The sequence below is a fragment of the Fomitiporia mediterranea genome (genome assembly GCF_000271605.1).
Source record: "Fomitiporia mediterranea MF3/22 unplaced genomic scaffold FOMMEscaffold_10, whole genome shotgun sequence".
Lineage (NCBI taxonomy): Eukaryota > Fungi > Basidiomycota > Agaricomycetes > Hymenochaetales > Hymenochaetaceae > Fomitiporia > Fomitiporia mediterranea.
In genome coordinates, this window is record NW_006760395.1 from 637,369 (window position 1) to 649,521 (window position 12,153).

Consider the following 12,153-nt stretch of genomic DNA (forward strand, 5'->3'; position numbering starts at 1 on the left):
AAATCAGAAAAAAGGAAAACAAAACAGAGCCAGTATACATGTCAGAGCACAGCTAGACTAAAACCCTTTCCCAGGATTAAAAACCTTTTAAAGGAAAAATTTATCCTAGGAGTAAGGAAACTATACTGCTAGAAAGATGTTTTAAGTTACTTTTAACAAGTATAGTGAAACTCCTGTGAAGTGTCTAAGAGAAGATCACAGGTGATTCATTAAGTTTGAGGGGGAGCTAAACCACAAGTCTTAGGAGACTAGAGTGGTTCTGAACAGGTGTGAGTTCTTCCAGCACAGTTGCAACCTTGGAAGAGTGATGTGAATAATGGAAAGTGCACTTTGCAAAGTGCACAATGAACGATCTGATACAGAAAACAATAAAGACTAAGACTATGCCTCATGCTAGAGGACTTTGAGACAAGAGACAAGAGCTAAATCAATGGGTGAACTATCTGAATTCCCCCTGTATCTAGTACATGAGTAGCTGTATTTATAGTTTTCTGAGTTCTGGAAAAGCATAGTACTAACAGGGAAATGTCATGACTGAACAAAAGAAAATAACAAAATATACAAGAACAAATAAGAGAACCTTTTGCTAGAGGTTGGAAGAAAATAGGGTGAAAATGCATGAGGAAAATTTAAGTGGTCTGCATTCTAGCTACAGGAAATGTTATACAAAAAGGGAAAAGCAAGATTTACATTGAAAGAAGTAGAAGGTTCTCATACTGTTATCATCTGATCAGTACAGACAAAGTGTAGAGAGTTCCAAGATTTCTGGCAGTCTCCTGAGATCAACACTTTGATTGCCCCAATGTCCTATCTGATTGGAAGATTGTAGTACTTTGATCCAGGCAATAATGATGTAATAGTTTGCTGAGCCACTTGCTGTGATGCAACTTGTGTTCTGAGCCTGTGATAAGCATGTGATCTGTACATCCTGTAGAGAAAACAATGTGTGTAAGCCAATTCTGAGACTACACACTCTTGTGGTTCTGTTTGCAAATGCTTACAATACAGAATAGTTGGGTGTTCTCAGAGTAGGCTTCTATGAGTCATGTGGGTGTTTGGAATTGATTGCCATGATTGTCTGTATGTGATGTATGGTTCTTAGCATGATGCTGATTGTTTTAATAGCAGGAGTGCCCCTCAACTCTTGCTTATTGAGACATTAAGTAAGTGTCTGCCTTATATACTATAGAGTGAAGTCTGAGAGTCTGAGACATCCCAAGTACAGTAATGCTACATAAGGCAATTAGGAGTTTCCTAATCTAGAGTATAATCTAATACTCCCCTTCAAGCATTAATTAAGAACTAAGACTGTATGCCTAATAGTTCTATTAGATGCTTGATCTGTAGGACATGGAGAGCATTTGTAAGGATGTCTGCTAATTGATTCTGTAATTGAACATAGTATACATTAATGTAATTGTTTTGAATGTAGTATTGTACAAAGTCTTTTTGTAAATCAAGGTGTTTAGTGTAAGTATTGTATGTTATTTTGTCAGACTTTACAGTCTTTATTGTACCTTAGTTATTGTAAAAAATTATAATAGGTGTCAATTCAGTCTGTAGTACCTCTTTGGCAAATCGTTTGAGCCAAATGGCTTCCTGAGTAGTATATGCTAGCACTTACAACTCAGCTTTGTAAATAGATAATAGTACCAGGTTTTACTGTTTGTTTGACTAAGATATGGTTGATTTAGCTAATTGAAAGATGTAGCTGTTTATTGCTTTATGTCCTTCCATCATTTGTCTGTCTACATTACAATAGTCTTGTAGTTTTAAAGTGTTTGTGCTTCCAAGTTGAAGCCAATAATTTGTTGTATATTTCAAATATGTAAAGTAATGTTTCACTACTTTGTAGTAATACATTTAGGGCTTTTGTAGGTAGCATACTAATTACCCAGTAATATAAGATATATCTGGCTGTATACAATCTGTAACATATCTTAACAATCCTACTATATTTATGTATGGTATTGTTTTATTATTATTTTTGTTTGTATTATACATATTGTTTGTATTATTAGATAGATCTATTCCAGGAGTAATAAGTGTTTGTAGTGCCTTTTTGTTTTCAAAGTGGTAACATTTGATTATACTTTCAATATAATACTTTTACTGTAAGCTAATTGTTTGTTGAGGTCTATCTTAGCTTATTTCAATACTAAGTAACTAGTGTATTTTGTTACTGTTAGTAAATATAATGTATTGTCTTAATGCATGTTTAAATACTGTTATTATAGTGATAGTTTTGCTAATAATTGTAATATTGTTAATGTGTATAAATGTTATAAGAATCGTTTTATTATTTTGTTTCTTATAGAATACAGTATGATTGTAATTAGCTTGTTCTAATCCAATCTTAAGTAGTAGTTCAGTAATCTTCTTATACTATTGTCTACCTGCTTGTTTCAATCTGTATAACACTTTATTTAAATGTAATACCTGTCTAGGTTAAATATCTGTAAGTAGCTTGCTTAGTAGTGGCTTCACATAAATGAGCTTGTCCTCATTTAGTTCTCTGTAAAGATATACAGATTTTACATCTATCTAATGTATCTCATAGTTCTTAGATGCTACTCAAGATAACAATAATTGTACTGTTGATACTTTTGTTACTAGGGCAAATAAGTTGTTAGAATAGAAGTCTATTCTATTCTTTTAAGCATATCCTTACACTAAGTACTAGACAATGTGAGAAACATATTAGAGTGATCAAGCCCTCAGTTCCGGTTGTCAAAGCCCAGCAGGTTTATGGAAAGGTGGGTTCAGTCAAAAATGTGTAAGGATAGGTATACTAGCCTTATATGGAGATTCTCTCTTTACTAGCACACTCAACTACTGACTGAGATAACCTAGTAATTGAGCACTAAGAAGGAGAAAGAATCCCCTAACCCTTAGCTCGAAAACCCTTTATATATGTGTATACACATGTAGTAGGATACAGGGTAGTCTAGTGAACAAAAAGGAAAACACTCACAAGCATCTACAACACATGTTGTGCAAATGTGCAGGTAGTACAATTGTTACAAATAATCATAACAATAATATATCAAACAACAATAAGACTCTTCCTAATAATAATAATAATGACAAAGAACCTGTCATACAACACTCTACACAAGAGCAAAGACTGGTTAAACAAATTATAGGTTTAAATTACAAAGATAATATAAACCTAACTATGTATCTAACAGAATTTAACAAATTCCTTAACAAAATCTATAACAATCCATTAATGTATTATAATGCTATAATGTGCACAGATAAAGAACAATGGATCAAAGCTATGAAGGATGAAATACAGTCACTTTAACAATGAAATACATGAATATACAGTATTTGACAAAAGTATTATACATTAGTATTTCACAAACTTCTTTCTTTATTAAAATTATTATTATATTAGCTTATATTAAATAAATGCTGTATTATTAAAGTAGACCTTGTGTATATAATGTTAGTATAATAATTAGACTTAATACTTACTTATAATAATTAATATACTTTAATTTAAGAAAAAGTGTTTGTACATTTCTTTTGATTACTTTTAATAATTTTATTATATTACACATTTGTATTAAAAAAACTTGTTATATTAATATAGTGATTTAGTATTTAGTATACTCTCCTTGAGCCTTTGCTAATACATTAACTTGTCTGGGCATACTAGTATACAAACTTGTAATATACTCATTATCTATTTGGTACTATTCCTCCTATAAAATCCTCCACAATTCATTAACATTCCTTGGAAGTGGATTTCAAGCTTGTACTTTATTGTCAAGATAGTGCTAGACATGTTCAATAATGTTCATGTCTGGGCTTGAAGGGGCCCAATCAAGAACTTTGATTTGTTTTTCTTGTAGCCATTTTAATGTTGCTCAAGATTTATACTTTGGATCTCTATCCTGCTGAAAGAGAAACTTGGTGCATGGAATGTTGTAGTCAGAAAGGGTGCCAAGAAGTGATTTGTTGAGGATTTGAATGTATTGGCTAGAGTCCATATTCTTTTCAATACAATGAAGACAGCCAACACTATGTGTAGTAATACATCCCTAAACCATAAGATGTCCACCACTATGCTTGATGACCTTCTTTACATTCTTTGTATAGAGTGACTCCCCCTCCCTCCTGTACACAATATTCCTTCCATCCTGCTTGAATAGATTGATTTTCGTCTTGTCTGAGAAAATAACCTTTTCCTACTTTTTAAGAGTCTAAAACTAATGTTTGCTAGCCTAATATCTCCTGCAAGTGATATGCTTCTTGGACAAGTATGGTTTAATGAGAGGGACACAGGCTACTATTCTATATCCTTTGAGAGTATGACAAATAGTTTGTACAGAATCAGACAGGAAGTACTTGTGTTTAAGGTTGCTGGAATCCTTTGCTTTGCCTGAAGCAAGTAAATAGACAGTGTAGCATACTTTATGAATGTCGAATTTGTGTGGACAGCCTAGTTTGGGTTTGACATAGTATGGGTTAGGGTTTTTGAGCAGCTTGTGGTAGTTCTGGGAGACTGTCAATGCATTACAACCGAGTTTTTGTGCAATTTCAATGTTGCTCAACCCTTGACTCTTCCAGTCCAAGATATGTTGCTTTTTTGTTAGTGTAAGATATGGAGCCATTTCAGCAGATCCAGAGTAGTCTGAATTGAGCAAAATACAGAGTATTATTGATAGTGATGGAGTACTAGTATGGCACAATGTTTTGCAGCATGGCACAACCAAAAAAAATGCATGTGACCATTTGTACAATCTTACAAGTTTTCTCCTATTTTAGAATATATATAGTTATTTTTTTAACTCATTTTTTTGCTTTATTATACAGTAAATAATAGTACTTATATCTGATAATTATAGTTCTTAGTTGTCTGTATATAATCTTTTTTAATTAATAGATTAGGTCTGTGTAATACTTTTGTCAAATACTGTATACTATCCCCCCTATGAATACAAACATAATTGGAACGAAATTTGTCTATAAGATCAAAAGACTGGCTAACAGCCAAATAGACAAATACAAAGCACAATTTGCTTTTGAATTCAAAGAAACAAGTGAGTAGTTTGCAAATCTAAATTAGAGACACATATACTCTTACTATGGCTACTAGGATACTCAGAACACTTGAGGGACACAAACGGATTGTTCCCCTCAATACAGAGAGACCTCCTTGTCAATATTGTAAGAGGCAAGTATCATTTGAAAGTACTAAAGAGTAGCTATCCTCAAATGTAGAGAGATTTGAAACAGTACACACTACAGATTTCGAATTAACAGAGCATACAGACAATAGACAACAAGATTATCTGTTGAGTACTGAACACAATGTGGCTACTAAGCCTTAGTAGACAATCCTGGAAGGGCCCCCAAGTCTGGAAGTCATTATTAACATGCTAGAGAATAAGTCCTTGTCTGTTACAGGTTAGAGGCAATCTGATGACCCTTTGCCAGGTGATAAGTCCTTGTCTACACAAGACTGGAGGCACCCTGATGAACTATTACATACTAGTAATGTAGAACAAAGGCATGTACCTGTACTAGTGTATATTGTTAGACTAATACACACTGTAGAGCAGACACTAGCAAGTGCTTACCTTACTAGACTCACAGAAGTAGATAATAGTGGTACAGAGAGTGTAAACACTCAGGAAACTGGCATTGAGGATTCTGTCAGTAAGAACAAGAGTATTAGTAAAGGAACAACACTTTCCTTACAGTAGGAAACGTTCTAGAAGGTTAGAAAGACATTCAGAAACATCCCTAGGCTAGAGACACTGAAAGCTATGAGTAGGCTAGCTAGTCCATTCAATTAAGGAATTGATATTGAGGAATTGAACAAGAGAACTCATAAGTATGATAGTATGTATCAGAAACATGAAGGAAACATTGATTTGGACACAATCAATTCATCCAAACTAACTAGAGACGAGTTAGCTAAATGGATGTATTAGAAAGTATGTTGTTAACACCTAGAAGCTACTAAAGGAATGTCCAAACGATTGGAAGATACTCTACAGTTTGAAAGCACACATCCTTAGAAGAAAGATCTAGGTAAACCTGTACCTAGTAATAAGAAAAGTGTAAGAGCAAATAAAGGAAAAGCTCTAGACATTTGTAATTACAGTTAGGTAGAACTAGACAGTTCTAGCAAAGCAGATTCTAATGTACAAAGAATGTATTTTCAGGAGATAGAGCATAAACAAAATGTGGAATCAGGACAATAGAATTTCAGAAATGAAGGCTACAGTAAGGCTCTTAGAACTCCTCAGGAATTACCAGTTTGTTTCAAGTAAGAAATGTATTGCCCTAAGATAGAAAATCAAGGCAAGGACACATACTACAGATACAACACCCTAGTAGGGCAAGGAGACACATTGTAGAATAAAATACCTGTATATATACACTATCATACTAATGTTTAAGGATTAACACATACACTCAGTACAAAACACAATATTAAAATGAATAAACTGAACTCAGACGTGAAACTTACAGTTCCAGATGCTTCTAATGACAGTGAAGACAAATCAGAAACTGTAAAAGGCAAAGAGAGTAAGGAAAAGAATTTCCACCACAGTTCTGTACCCTCTATCAAGTATAGTACAGATAGGAATAGTAAAGACCACAGAAAAAGAACCACACAAGATACTGCTGAGCCACAAAGCTCGAATACACTGTAGAAAAGTAGATTCTCATCAGTGAAACCCTTAGACAACCTTGCAAGAAAGAGTTACATGAATTGTACAATACAGAGAGTAGAAATTGTAAAAAGGTAGGATCCTGACCCAGATCCAGACAATAGCTCTTTGGATTCTTTGGATTTGAGCAAATACTCAAGTTCTAACAATGGCAATGATAGTAATACATTATTAAAACCTACAGACATTGATTCAAGTGACTCTGAAGGTACTAAGAAGTATAAAAAGCTTGCTAAGAGGAAATGGAATAAGGAACTTCTCAAATTGAAGATACAGATGCAGAGCACAAAACCTATCATTCCTACAGTTTATTCAGGTGAACCTAACCTTCAAAGATACATCAAGTTTGTCATAGAAGTCAATTAGTACATGAAGCAATCAGGTTTACATTATTTCCCTAAAGAACAAGTAGGAGTACTACTTAATTTTATTAAAGGACAAGCTATAGACTTCTATCTACAGAAAATAGGCATGAACGAATCTTGATGGACCTTATCACAATTCTTTAAAGGTCTAATGGACTTTTGTTTCCTATCTAACTTTGTAGAAATACTTAGGAAAGAGTTTAATACAATGAAACAAGGACACAGAGTTATATAAGAATATTTGTACAATCTAGAAATGAAAGCAATCAATCTAGGCAATATTTCTGATAGAGATTTAACTAGGAGAGCATGGGACAGACTTCATCCTAAGTATCAAAGGCAATTATGGTTGGATTGTTTGAATCCAGACACAGTTTTGTATGAAGAATTCAAAGACAGGCTTAAGAACATTGAAAAAGCAAATAAAGCTGTTAGAATTAAATAGTATACAGATACTAGAGATTGATTCTATCCTCAGAATAACAAAGAAGACCATTGAAAAGATAGATGGAAGAAGAACAACTAGAGGAACTATAGGAATGACAATAAGAATTGACCAAAGGACAGGAATTATGATTATAATTGTAATAATTGTAACAGGCAGCACATACAGTCTAACAGTGTAAGTCCAAAAGAGAAAGACTGATCTAAGGACTACAAACCAAAGTACAAGGATACTAGACAGAATAAGTAAGAGAATAGTAAGAAAACTTATTCTACAGGTGTAAAAAGGCATTTACAAGCTGAACTAGACAATATGAGAGCTAAAGGACAATGTTTTATCTGTAAACAGACTATGCATTTAGCTAAAGATTGTCCTACACACAGTACAGTAAAGCTGAACAGTGTTTCCAATACAAATACATTGTCTAAAAGTGTTAATATCAATTATTCTGCTCTAGATAAGTTAACCAATACTTTGGAAGATAATAATTACTTGGATTTGGATCTTATAGTAGACAATACAATGGATCCATCATTTTCTACATTACGAATACAATCTATGGCTATTCAGATACATTATCCAGACGATAGTTATGAATCTACAACTCAGAAGAATGAGAATTACAATTCATTAGCTGGTTACAATACTATTTTGCAAGTATTTGGTTTAGAACAATCAGATTTGAAGCTACAAACCTCTTCTAACACTTTAGAATTGAAGATCCCTCTTGTAAATGCTGAACTTAGAAAGAGAAACTAGAGGAGAATGAGATCAATCTACAGAAATAGCAATTTCTACAGTGAATACAATGATACAGTATGTTTTGGAATTACTAGATGTCTTATAGAAGGAATTCTGTACTGTTTTGACTGGAAATGCAACAGAAGACTTCAGAATAAGTATCTACACAATCGATTCTATGTTTTCAGAAGTACAGATACACAGTTTACAATCATTGACAATTGGGAGAACAGAAATGAGTACACATTACCTGTTAAGATTGCTTTTCTGAACAGATTTAATGTTAGAGAATAGTATTCTCTACTCAGACAAGCTCAATATTCAGCCAAATACGTTTACAATCATTAGGAACTATTAGAGATAGAGGATATCTTTAATCCTGAATTGTTTGAGCTAATGTATTCAGTTGCAAGTATAGAAAATATCAACTTGTATTCCATATCTGGAAATAGAGCATATATGTATGATTTACCTGTGCAAATCCATACTATGACTACTAACTTCAACAATTTTAATACAATTGAGCATACTACAGCTTATACTAAGGACTTTAAGAGATCAGTACTATGTCCTATCATAATTACAATCAAAATCAATAGAGAATTAGTAAGAGCATTAATTGATTCAGAATCATTAGCAGATTTCATGTCTACCAAGTTTACAGACCAAATAGGTGTTAGGAAACTTGCATTAGCCAAACCTTTACCTATACAATTAGTAGTACAAGGCTCTAGATCAAAAGTAAACTATTGTACTAATGCTAGAATACAATACAGAGAGATAAACACAATACAGTACTTTAATATCATGAATTTGGATAACTATAATATTATACTAGGAATGCTGTTCCTCTTCCAACACAAGATTTCTATCAGTTTCAATGAGTCCAGACTATGGATTGAAAGTGTAATACCTCTACTAATAACAGGAGAACAAGTCACAGTCGTTTCATCAAAGGTTATTAATACTTATGATTGAGAAATTGACAAATGTAGACAAGAAATCAAGCAATATACTATGGATTTGTTCAAAGACACTTTAGAAACGCCTCTACCACCTCTCAGAGCCATTAATCATAGTATACTACTCTTAGATGAGGATAAAAAATACAAGTTCTGTAGAGCAACTTGTCTGGATCCTTTAAGAGAGTAATGGCAAAACAAGAGAAAGGACTATATTCAATCAGGAAGATGGAAAGTAGTTACAGGATCAAATGTAATGTTTATACTACTACTTCAAAAGCTTAGAAAGACTAAGGAAGACCTGATACAATTGAGAACAGTTATTGATCTTAGAGAGCACAACAAGAATACTAAGAAACTATCATCTCCTTTACTAGATATCAAATCAGTATTAAGGAGAGTTACTTCCAAGAAGTATAAATTACTCATTAATAGCAAAGACACATATGAACAGATTAGAATAATCCTTGAGCATGTAAACAGATCAATATTCAACACTCTAGATAGAACAATGGTTAGTGAAGTAATGCAATTAGGTGATTGTAATAGTAGAGCCACCTATTAAGCATTAATGAACCACATTTTCCAGCCTTACTTGGGTGACTGGATGGATATCTACCTAGATGACTTAGTGATTTATTCAGACACAATCGAGGATCATATGAGACATCTCAGAACTGTCATTAATATATTGTGTAAGGAGAAATTCTACCTTAGTAAACATAAGATACAATTGTTCCAGAAAGAATTGAAGATACTAGCCCACATTATCAATGATTAAGGCATTAGAATAGACCCTCATAAAGTTGATTCTATTCAACAATGGAAAGTACCTACTAATAAAGATTTGTTACAAGGTTTCTTAGGATCAGTAGAGTATTTAGCACTCAATATACTTTAGTTACACATTTCTACAGGTATTTTATCAAAAATTGTAGGAGAAACTACATTTTTTAGATAGACATTCACTAAACAGTAAGTGTTTGATTAAATAGTAAAGCTAGTATTGGATTTCAGGCATAATCACAGGATAGTATTAGACTATAGTAAGAATACACCACCTATTAACATTGTTACAAACACTTTGGCTTCAGGAATTGGAGGAATAGTCAGCTAAGGTCATGATTGGAAAGATTCTAAGATAGTAGTGTTTTTCTCAGTGAAATTAAACCCTGTACAACAGAATTACTCAGTACACAATGTAGAATTACTAGCAGGAGTAGAAACTATGCTAAGACACAAGAATCTACTATAGAGAATGTATTTCTTTTAGTATACTAATTACAGAGTATTAGAACACATTCTAAAGTAACCTGTATTAAGTGGAAGACAAGCTAGATAGTTAGAGAAGATATTAGACTTTGATTTCACTGTAAAATACATTCTAGGCACTACAAACATTCTTGTAGACACATTATTACACATATACTTAGGAGATTTACTAGGAACAACTTGATCTCAGTAAGAATATACATTACAACTCAATAACAATGATCTATCAAGGATTAATCAAGTCAGGAATAACATTTCACAGCTGTTAGAGATACAGGATACTACATATATTAAGGCTAGACTAGTAGTAGTAAGGAAAACTTTACCTTAAGGATTGATTGCAAGTTGACTGTGTAGTAGAAAGGCTAGATTAATTACTAGACATGCTAGAAACTCACAGACAGACCTCTAAACAGAGGGTGGGCCTGCTATAAGGACTAGAAGCTGGTTTACAATACTAGAGAATACAGAGCAAGATCAGGAAACAGATACACACAGTAAGGTATTAGAAATACTGTCTCAGAACACTAAACAATCAGATTTGTATGAAATAAATTCACCTACAAATGTACCAGACACTAGAAGTAATATGTAAGGATACAGACATTCAGACAATAATATTAGATTAGAAATTAATGATCAGAACGTCCCAGTACTAAAGAATGCTACTGATCAACTCTAGAACTCAATTGAACCTTAATTACCTAATATTATAGCTCAATCTTCACTGGATTTACAATTCCTGGAATGTCTCAAAGGCAGATATTATGAGGATAACTTCTTCAATCAGATATTACAAGATCTGAAGCACTTTCAGAATTTTCATGTTGAAAATGGACTCATATTTTGTGTAAGGAAACTCACTGTTCCTCACAAGAGAATTCTAATTGCCCTTAGTTCACTCAACTACTGACTAGGATAACCTAGTACTCAAGCAAGGGGTCAGGGGAAAAGAATCCCCTTTACCCAGCAGTCAATACTGTCTTTTATAGGGGTATACATGTGTAGATACATAAGGAGGAAGTGTAACTAACTACAATGAGAATATATGTGCTTGTGGGTCCTACTGTGTAATGATCTGACACAATCAGCAATGTAGTAGTAATAAAATACAAACCAGTAAATCAAATCCTTACACTTGCCCTCTAGCATTTAGTCCTAAATGCTAAAAATTAGTAAAAAAGGTAGAAAACTTACTTAAAAGTAACAGTTAGTAACAAGTAGATAATAAAATACCTTGCCCATACATATGGGAAACATCCTTGTGATGTATTACTGCCTCTCTGAACTGATCCAAAGTCGATCCAGTGTGTATTGAGACAGTGGTGGCGTTCTGGACAGTGGGTAGTATGGTTCTAAACCATGTAAAGCTAGATAAAACGTTAATAGAATCAAACATAGTCAATATTACTGTATAGTCAATTAGTAGAAAAGTTTCCTCTTGATTGTTGCTATTGATACAACACTTTTTGAAGAGAATTGGTAGAGTTCCTGGGGAGATATAGTGTTTTGGCTCTTGAGTATTCTGAGACACACAGTGTAAATTAATATGTATGGAAGTGGCAATTCCAGCAGCATGGTAATTGCAAATATTCTCTTCTCCTGTATCTTTGGGAAGTGTGGAGGTAAATCCCTGATCAACAAAGCTATAGCCTTCTTCCTCAATAGAA